Below are 10,881 nucleotides of genomic sequence, written 5' to 3'. Positions count from 1 at the left end.
TTCTGAGATTTACACCATGATTTTCGGCCAGTCACGGATATCTCGCCTTTCCGTTGTTGCACTTTGCTCGAAGTCTGCCATATTTGGTCTCGATCACTACTGGCCTCAATCTCGACAGGCACCTCGATCCTTGGACTCGATACCTCGTCTTCGTGCACCGGTCTGATCCATTACGAGGCTAACCCTCGATGCAGTTCCCTGGTCTTGATCAAATAGCGCAATCGGGTAGGCCCGGTTTTAACCGTATACAGATAGTCCCCTCGTTTCTTGGAATGTAATGAGAAGAAACAAATTGAGCCTTCGATTTTGTACCTCGATCTATCATGACGTCATCCTCGTGACATAAGTGACGGAAGCAACCGAAACGTCCCGTCGTACAGTTCCCAAAATCATTAATGAGTGTCAGTTGGCGGTCGGCCACCAGTGCCTTTGAATCGTCGCCGTGAATCCTTAAATAGGTCTTCTTCTCACTTCCTTAATCTTTACTTTGAATTTTTCTTATACTAATCTTCAAAATCCCTTTGAGCTCTTCAAGTCTATTTGCGAATCTTCAAAGCTTTTCACATATTTTAAGCCTTCCCGTTCCGCATAGTCTCCTAGGCTTCGTTACCAACCCTTCCTCAAAACACCAAACCTCATTCTCTTCTTTCTTCTTTCAACTTACAGAGATGGCAAAAACATTTAAAACCGTTCCTCAAAAGGAAAAAGCTTCTTCATCGCGGCCGGCCAGCGATAAAATGCCAGTGGATCCGCGCCTTGAGGAGTGCGTTCTCGAGGGGGTGTGTGATCTTACTTCTGACTTTAAAGTCGAGAAAACTTCCTCTGTCCCTGGCCGGTGTGAGCCAATGTCGAGATTCATGTGCTCGATAACTAAGAGTGACCTTGAGCAGGTTAAGAAAGACTCCAATTGGGATAAGAAAGAGGTGGTGATCTCGACCCCTGAGGAAGATATCACTACCCACATGAATGGGTTTCTAAGTGTTTACACTTACCCTTTCACGCTGGGCCCTGTCGACCTCGTCATCCTCGACTTCTACTGCCAATACCAAAAAACCCTAGGTCAGATTCACCCTTCCTTCTGGCGGATTGTCCTTTTGTTCCGATTTTTTGCGAGCAAAAAGGAAGGGACGACTTTCACCCTCGACCACCTCATCAGGCTGTATAGGCCCCGTCTTTTTCGAGGTGGACTGATAAAGCTCCAGCGTCGGGCCACCAAGGTGTTGTTCTCGAGCATTGACGAGGACAAGGATCGAGGGTGGATGGGTCTATTCGTTCGAGTGAAGACCTCCGACCTAATTTCGTTTGAGAAGATGCCATTTCTCGAGAAGTGGAACATGAAGCGTAAGTTAAATTCTTCCTTTGGCTTTATTCACCATTTTGTTTCCTTTACTTCTCCTCATCGACATTCTGCTCTACGATGTAGCGGTTTCTTAGATGCCTGGTGTGATTTCGAATCTCGAGAGGTGGGTTCGGACCCTAGCTTTGACTCCTCGTGCGTTGATCGCTCATGGCGCGATTTAGCGAGGGGCCGATGGGAGGCCAAAATCACGGTAAGCCTTTCCTCTACATATCTGATGGCTTTTATTAGAATGTTTCCCTCCTATACTCACTTGGTTCTCTTTCATACATGCCTCGGGAAAGATGTTGTCATGAGGCCCCCGTCCGGGGAGGAGAAGGTTTCGCCCCCGGTCCCGTGAAGGAAAAGAAAAGAAAAAGGGTTTCGCCCTCCAATACTCCGAAGCCCAAGAAGAGCAAGGCTTGCAAGTCGAAGAAAGACACCGTCGTCCTGCATGTTGATGTAGCTCAGCGGCTAAGGGAGGAAGAAGAGGAAGATGAAGATGCCGGCTTCGAGCTAGTAGCTCGATCGAAGAAGAGTGCCAAGGCCCCAAAGGCCGCTAAACCGGTGATAATCAAAGAGGTTCAGCCTCGGACCAAGGAGATCTCGAAAGATGGCCCGAGCAAAGTCCCCGAGTCGTCAGAGGGTGAAGATGCCTCCCGCCGTGATGAGCAATCGGCGAATATGCCTGAAAGGACTGATCCCGAGACTCTTCGAAACGAAGAGAACGCCCCAAGTGACTTGCTTGGGGCAATAGATATTGGTGATTCACCGCCCCTGCCCATATTTTTCGAGGGGAAAATTCAGGAAGCCCAAGCTATGGAGACCCCCGATGTGGGAACGACCCACGAATGGGAGGACCTTTTCCGTGGTTGCTTCACTGGGGTCGAAGATGTTACTGACCCGGGTGATGCATCAAGTCTCTTCGATGAGGCTCAGCGACTTCTGAGCCAGGTAAGCCTCAGTTCCCTTCGTCAATATTACGCTTGCATTTATTTCTTCTTGCTTGATTTCCTTTCTTTCTTCGTAGGCCTTGACACTTCATCAGGAAGCATTTTCTAAATCCCGGTCAGAGTTGAGCCGGTGTAAGGTCGATCTCAAAAAGCTCACGGAGGAGAGAGATGCCCTCAAAATTCTCTCTGGGCAAAAAGAAGAGGAAAACAAGGACCTCCGAGCTGAATTAGCAACAGCTCATAAATAGCAGACCGACCTGATTGAGCAGGTAATGTAAAGTTTTGGAAGCTTGCAATATCAATTCGGGAACGACGACTAAAACTTTGATCCTGCAGGTTCAGCAGAAGGCCGAAAAGATCGAGCAACTTCGTGAGGAGGCCAATATGATGAAGGCGGAGGCTTTGGGGTGGAAGCAAAACATGGACCGCCTTGCCTTGGAGAAGATACTGCTAGAGCCCAACTGTCGTCGGCCGAACGTCAACTCCAAAGCATGAAGGAGGAAAGCTTGGCCCGAGCCAAGAAAATTAAGGAGCTCGAGGCTCGGTTGGCCGCCGAACTTGCAAAGGCCACATCTGAGGTAGAAAGAGTAAAGGCTGAAGCCGAGGTGATCGTGGCCGTCTACCAAGCTGATGCTGAAGCTGCTCAAGCTCGAGCAAAGGAAGTGGCTGACACCGCTCAGACTCGATCATACTGGGTCGTCGAGCATGCCAAGTATCAGTCTTGAAGAGAGACTGTCGAGGAGATCCATGCTCGTGGCTTTGACCTTGCTGTTGATATCGAGAACGCGAAAGTACTTGAGGCTGAAGCTAAAGCATTGCTCTCTTTTGATGATGATGATTTCGGGAGCGCGAGTAGATCTGAGAGTGGAGGGGATCTGATGACGAAGACGCAGCTCCCGAAGAAAATTAGGCACTTATGGTTTTTTTCCTTTTTGAATTTTTTGTGTAGGATCCTTACTGATCCATGTAAATATTTTTTATATCTATATAATGTTTCCTTTCTTATATCGACTTTTGCCTTGTGAAAATGCCGATTTGCTTTTTGCATTATGACAATTTTGATACGCTTTATACCTTGTGAGGATTTTGACTTACTTCGTGCCTTGTGAAAATTTTGTTTATGAATCTGAAACTCAGGCAACTTGACGAAGTTAGACTAATACAGTCTCTAAAATCGAGTGAGTACTTGCTCAAAATCGAAGTAGAAGAACCCTTAGGTTTTAGTTGAGTGAGGATGACTTCTCGAACTCAAAAAATATAATGGCCCTTAGGCTCTTGAATTGGGCCGATATGGCCTCAAGAGAGTGGTTTTTTCCCTTCGGATTAAAAAGTTTATAACAATTTGTAATGCCTTAGCACGAGGTAAGTCTGTGCCTATTAGGATTTCTGAGGGTTACTGTTATCGAAACCCTTTACTTTGTTATGCCCTGGAATAAGCTTGTTCGAGAGTTTGAACTATTTGTTACCCCTTAAGGTTTTTGAGGGTTTATGTTATCGAAACCCTTTGTAATTTTGCCGAGGGTAGCCCTTTTAACTGGTTTATAGAAGTATTCAGGCCTATTTTCATTACGGAATTCGGACATCTCCAAACCTTGTTAGTTTGGCCGTAGCCCTAGGATTTGCCACTTGGGATCATTTCCCAATTACACTTCGAACTTGTTCGAAGTGTCAGTCCCCGAGTGGGGTGGCCTTAGCCTAAAAAATCAAGGATTGCCCTTTTAAGGTCTTATGATTTCGAAGTTTAATAATTTGAGCATGTCGATTTTTGGACGGCAGTCCCCGAGTATAGGGTTGATTGCTCGAGCTTTAGTTGCGATCAACGCTTGAGCCAGTTCGCAATAGATCATAAGTATGAAATTGTAAAGCAGAAATTTCACTAAGGCATGGAACATCTGATAAGGAAAAATACTTCTTTCAATAGATCATTCATGCGTACATGTTTTGCCATTACGGCTCGAGCAATGTATATGGGCACAGTTCATTTGACCGTTTGGACCTTTACAAAATTTACCTATCGAGACCCTGTTGACACGAAGTATTTTCCTTGAAAACATAACATCTGAGGGTGATGTTGTCACGACCCTAAACCCGGACCCGGTCGTGATGGAGCCCCTCGTGAAGACAAGGCTAGCCGACACATTCCCAATTCATTTAAAGCAATCAAAATAATAAATATTAAGTCTTTAACATGATAAAATCCCAAAATAAGCAGTGAACAGTATGATTTTTTAGAATTTAAACCAACACAGCCCGACATCGGGGTGTCACCAGTCATGAGCATCTAACATATTACTACAAGTCTGAAAGTCTACTCCACTACTACATAACCGAAATAAAAGGAAATAAGATAGAGGGAGAATGCACTGGGCTGTGAATCGCCGGGCAGCTACCTAGTGAATCTCCGGAAATCTGCTGGATAGCTCTCAACCCTCGCTAGCAGGACCTGTAGCGCCCGAATTTGCACACAGGGGTGCAGGGAGTAAATTGAGTACTCCAACTCAGTGAGTAATAACAATAAATGAAGATTCAGCAATATAAAATCACGTTAAACACAATAATAAGCTATAAGAGGCAGGATAAAAATCAGTAAAAACAAATAAACAGTGAAATCCCATAAGGCACCTTTTAAGCAGTTAAACAAAGAAAGGAAATGCAGCTACAAAAGGTAAACACATAAGAACCGCCCCTCGGGCATAATAACAACAGAATCTGCCCCTCGGTCAATATCAGAGAAAAATACCAGCCCCTCGGGCTATATCTCATATCACAATGGGTTCCCGCGCTCACTGGGGGTGTACAGACTCCGGGAGGGGCCCCGTACGGCCCAAGCGCAATATCAAGCCATCTCGTGGCATCATAAACAAGCTCTCGGCCTCATATCAATCACAAGCCACCTCGTGGCATACAACCTCAGGCCCTCGGCCTTATTATCATAATCAGTATATCACTGTTGCGGCGTGCAGCCCGACCCAAAAGTAACCTCACAATACAGGCCCTCGGCCTTACTCAGTCAGAATCTCATAAGCCCCTCGGGCAACAGTAAACATGATGCTCAGCTCAAAATATCTTTTAAAATATCATTTAAAGTGTTTAAAACAGAGTAACATGGCTGAGTTTTGGAAACAGTAAAACATGGCATGACTGAGCACAAGTATGAATTCAAACAGTGAGGAAAAATATCAGTAAAGATCCCCTAAGGGCCCAAACAGTTAGCACGAAACCCAAATATGGCGTTTAGCCCAAAACATAATTATATCAAACAATTAGCTATCAAATACGCAGAAAAACAGTCATTCAGGATAGACTAAGTCACAATCCCCAACGGTGCACGACCCTCCTCCCCTACCCCCCCCCCTCCCCGCTCGTCATCTAGCGTGTGCGTCACCTCAACATAGCCTAACGTTGTGTAGTCCGGGGTTTCATACCCTCAGGACCACATTTAAAATTATTACTCACCTCAATCCGGCCCAAAAATCTAGCTCGAAATGCTTTTGCCCCTCGAATCGGCCTCCGGATGCTCTGAATCTACCAAAATCAGAACATAATCATCAAAATATGCTAAAGGGACAAAGCCCACTCGAAAAAAATGCAAATCTCGAAATTAACCAAACCCGATCCCTGGGCCCACATCTCGGAATTCGATAAATTTTACGTCATTAGATTCCTTATCTCCCCACGAGTTCATACATATCAAAAGTTCCAAAATCCGACCACAAATGGTCCTTCAAATTCTCAATCAAAGGCCTAAGTTTCCAAGCCCTAGTTTCTCAAATTCTAACCTTAATTACAGCTCTAATCCGAGAATTAATACCATAGAAAAGAGTTTTCATAGTCCAAGACCTTACCTCAATGAAGTCTCCTTGAATTCCCTCTCCAAAATCGCCCAAAGCTCCAAAATTTGTGTTTAAAAAATGGTGAAACCCTTTGAAAATCGCAAAGGAAAAAATATAAACATTCTGACCCAGGCTTTTCGCACCTGCGGTCCAGAGGTCGCACCTGCGTGACCGCTTTTGCGGTCCCAAGCGCCGCACCTGCGGTTTCCACTTAAACGGCCAAAATTGCATCTGTGATGCTCACTCCGCACCTGCGCCATCGCAGGTGCGATCAATCAACCGCTTCTGCGGTCACATCCTTCCTAGGCCTCTTTCGCTTCTGCGACTTGTCGCCCGCATCTGTGGGGTCGCACCTATGATCCTTCAACCGCAGATGCGGTTATGACAGCAGCCAAAAGGCTTCAGCTCTCAAACTCAATTCCAAACCTTCCGTCATCCGAAATCACCCCGAGGCCCCCGGGACCTCAACCAAAAGCACCAACAAGTCTTATACTACCATTCAAACTTATACCAACCTTCAAGACACCTCAAACAACATCAAAACCACCAAAACACATCGAATTCAAGCCTAAGGTTCTAAAATCTTCCGCATTCCGCTTTTGATCAAAAAGTATACCAAACCACGTCCGAATGAACTAAAATTTTGCACACACATCCCAAATGACATAACGGAGCTACTGCAACTTCCGGAATTCCGTTCCAACCCCTATATCAAAATCTCACCTATCAACTGTAAAACGCCAAAAACTCAATTTCGCCAATTCAAGCCTAAATCTACTCCGGACCTCCAAAACACATTCCGATCACGCTCCTAAGTCCCAAATCATCTCCCAAAGCTATCCAAACCATTGGAACTCACGTCCGAGCCCTCTAATACATAAGTCAACATCCGGTTGACTTTTCCAACTTAAGCTTTCTTAAAAGAGACTAAGTGTCTCAAACCTTCTCAAAACCTTTCTGAACCCGAGCTAACTAACCCGATCACATATGAAATCAATAAATAAAGCAATAAGAAGCAGAAATGGGGGAAACGGAGCGGTAACTCATGAAACGACCGGCCGGGTCGTTACAGATGCCCCCCAGTATTCGAGGTTGATTGTAAAGGAGCGTCGGATACTGTTGAATTGCTCTAAGTTAGCACGAACAATGGTTGCCTCGTTAAAAACCTAGCCGGAAAACCCCATTTGGGATAAAAATCGGTCGAAGGGAAAAGAGTGCAACGCGTGCTTTCAGACCTAAAGACTTCGTTTTTTGGAGAGAACTTCGATGCCTTTGATCTAACACCTGCAACAAGTTAGTATAAAATATAAATGAAAAGGGAGAAGGTCATACCTTAGCAATAATATCGTTTGAGGAGTGATATGTTCCACTTATTTGGCAATTGTTCGTCGTTCATCGTGCCAAGTTTCTAAGATCCTTTTCAGACTATGTCAAGGACCTGATACGGTTCCTCCCAGTTCGGCCGAGCTTTCCCTTGTTTGGGTCTCGAGTGTTGATGGTGATTTTTCTCAGAACTAAGTCCCTAATTTTGAAGTGTCGAAGAGTCGCTCTTCGATTGTAATATCTTTCGATTCGTTGTTTCTGGGCTGCCATTCGAACAAGGGCGACTTCCCGTTTTTCATCTAGCAACTCGAGGCTTGTATTCATAGCCTCGTGATTTGACTCTTCCGTTGTGTATCGAAACCTGACGCTAGGTTCCCTGACCTCGACCGGGATCAAAGCTTTGGCGCCATATACTAAGGAGAATGGTGTTTCCTCCGTGGTGTATTTTGACGTTGTCCGCTACGCCCAAAGGACTTCGAGCAAAATTTCTCTCCATTTTCCCTTAGCGTCGTTCAATCTTTTCTTTAGATTCTGAATGATTGTCTTGTTTATCGATTCGGCCTGTCCGCTCCCACTGGGATGATACAACGTCAACAAGATCCTCTTTATTTTGTGATCTTCGAGGAATTTGGTTATTTTGCTGCCGATGAATTGTTTTCCATTATCGCATACGATCTCGGCGGGTACCCCAAATCGGCATATGAAGTGATCCCAGACGAAGTCTATAACTTCTTTTTCTCTGATTTTCTCAAAAGCCTGTGTTCAACCCACTTAGAGAAATAGTCAGTCATAAACAAAATGAATTTAGCTTTACCTGGGGCCGATGGTAGAGGGCCGACGATATCCATTCCCCATTTCATGAATGACCATGGGGATAGAACTGAATGAAGCTGCTCCCCCGGCTGGTGGATCATCGGTGCATGTTTTTGGCATTTGTCGCATTTTCGAACGAATTCCTTAGTATCCTTTTCCATATTGGCCCAGTAGTACCCTGCTCTGATGACTTTGTAACCACTAATTCGGCACCGGAATGGTTCCCGCAAGTACCTTGAATTTCTCATAGGACATAGTCGGTGTCTCCCGGACCCAAACATATTGCCAAACGGTCCATCGAACATCCTCCTGTATAATTTTCCATCTTCGGCCAATGTAATTCGTGCATCCTTCGTTCGTAGAGCCCTCAATTCCTTAGGGTCCGATGGAAGCTTCCCGTTTTTCAGATACTCGATATATTTGTTCCTCCAATCCCAAGTTAGGCTTGTGGAATTTATTTCGGCGTGGCCTTCTTCAACTACTGACTTTGAAAGTTGTACGACAGTCCCCGAGCTAATTCGTCGTCTTCGACTGATGACCCCAAATTTGCAAGGGCATCGGCCTCACTGTTCTATACTTGAGGTACATGCTATAAGGTCCATTCTTTAAACCGGTGTAAGGTTACTTGCAGTTTCTCCAAGTACCTCTGCATTCGATCTTCTCGAACCTCAAAGGTCCTGTTGACTTGGTTAACCACAAGTAGGGAGTCACACTTGGACTCGATGACCTCTACTCCCTAGCTTTTAGCCAACTCAAGACATGAAATCATGGCCTCATACTCGGCCTGATTGTTAGTCAACTTAGGGGTTTTGATAGATTGTCTAATTGTATTGCCTATGGGCTGCTTCAAAATGATGCCTAGCCCAGACCCCTTCACATTTGAAGCGCCATCTGTGGAAAGGGTTCACACCCCCGAAGATGTACCCATTTTTAACAAAAGTTCTATTTCGACCTCGGGTATGGGGGCCGGCGTGAAGTCGGCCATGAAGTCTACTAAGATTTGAGACTTGATGGTCGTTCGGGGTTGATACTCGATATCATACCCACTGATTTCGACGGCCCATTTGGCCAATCAGCTAGAGAGTTCGGACTTGTGCAGAATATTACGAGGAGGGTAGGTGGTCACCACACAAATTGGGTGGCACTAAAATTATGGTTTTAATTTTCTAGAGGCGCTTATTAGAGCCAGCGCTAATTTTTCTAAGTGTGGGTACCGGGTCTCAGCTTCACCTAGAGTTCGACTAACATAGTAAACAGGAAATTGCTTACCTTAATCTTCTCGAACTAGGACACCACTTACCGCGACTTCCGAGACTACTAAATATAAGTAGAGCTGCTCATCGCTTTTGGAGTATGAAGCAATGGTGGGCTCGAAAGATACCGCTTTAACTCTTCCAATGCCTGTAAGCATTCCGAGGTCCAAGAAAAATTGTTCTTCTTTTTTAGTAGTGAGAAGAACTTGTGACTTCGGTCTGAAGACCTCGAGATGAACCGACCTAAGGCGGCTATCCGCCCTGTTAATCTTTGTACGGCCTTAATGCTATCCACGACTGTGATGTCTTCGATCGCCTTTATTTAATCGGGGTTGATCGATTCCCCGATTTGACACCATAAAGCCGAGGAACTTGGCCGAACCGACCCGGAATGCACATTTCTCAGGACTGAGCTTCATGTTGTATTTCTCAATATGTTGAAAGTTTCCTGCAAATGTGTCAAATGGTCCTCCGCGTAGGGATATTTCTAGCATATCATCAATATATACCTCCATTGATTTACCTATTTGTTCTTCAAACATTCGATTCACTAGGCGTTGGTAAGTAGCACCGGCATTGTTTAGCCCAAACAGCATAACATTATAACAGTAGGTGCCAAACTTAGTGATGAAGGAAGTCTTTTCCTGATCCTCCGGGTTCATTTGAATTTGATTGTACCCGGAATAGGCATCGAGAAAACTAAGGATCTCGTGGCCGGTCGTGGCATCGATCATGCGATTATAATCTACTCACATTCTAAGTTTGTTCCCCTTCTTGGGGACTACAACTACGTTTGCTAACCATTCAGGATATTTTACTTCCCAGATGGATCCTATTTTGTGAAGTTTAGTTACCTCGTCCTTGATGAATGCATATTTTACCTCGGACCGGGGCCTTCTCTTTTGTTTTACCGGCCTGAACTCTGGTCCAGGCTCAACCGATGTGTTGTGATCTCTGGTGGGATTCCTGTCATATCCAGGTGGGACCAAGCAAAATGATCCATGTTATTTAAAAGGAATTGAACGAGTTTTTTCCTGAGCTCGGTATTTAACCCCATGCCCAGGTATACCTTTTGATCGAGAAGGTGCTCGATCAATATGATTTGTTCCAGCTCCTTGATCGTTGACTTCGTTGCATCAAAATCATCGGGGGTCATGAAGGTTTGAGGTATCATAAAATCTTCATCCTTGAATATCTCCTGCTCATCCGATGGGGCCGAGGCCGGTACCTGTGGTTGCTATTTGACTTCCTGTTTTCCCTTTGGCTTCGATTCCTTTGTTGACGAAAGCACCGATAATGGTACTACTTCATCGATTGCAAACATCTCTTTGGCGGCGGGTTGTTCGCCCTAAACCATTTTGATTCCTTTC

This window comes from Nicotiana attenuata, unplaced genomic scaffold, assembly GCF_001879085.1.
Source record: "Nicotiana attenuata strain UT unplaced genomic scaffold, NIATTr2, whole genome shotgun sequence".
Lineage (NCBI taxonomy): Eukaryota > Viridiplantae > Streptophyta > Magnoliopsida > Solanales > Solanaceae > Nicotiana > Nicotiana attenuata.
The sequence above is the reverse complement of the archived record's forward strand: the minus strand, read 5'-3'. Positions refer to the sequence as shown.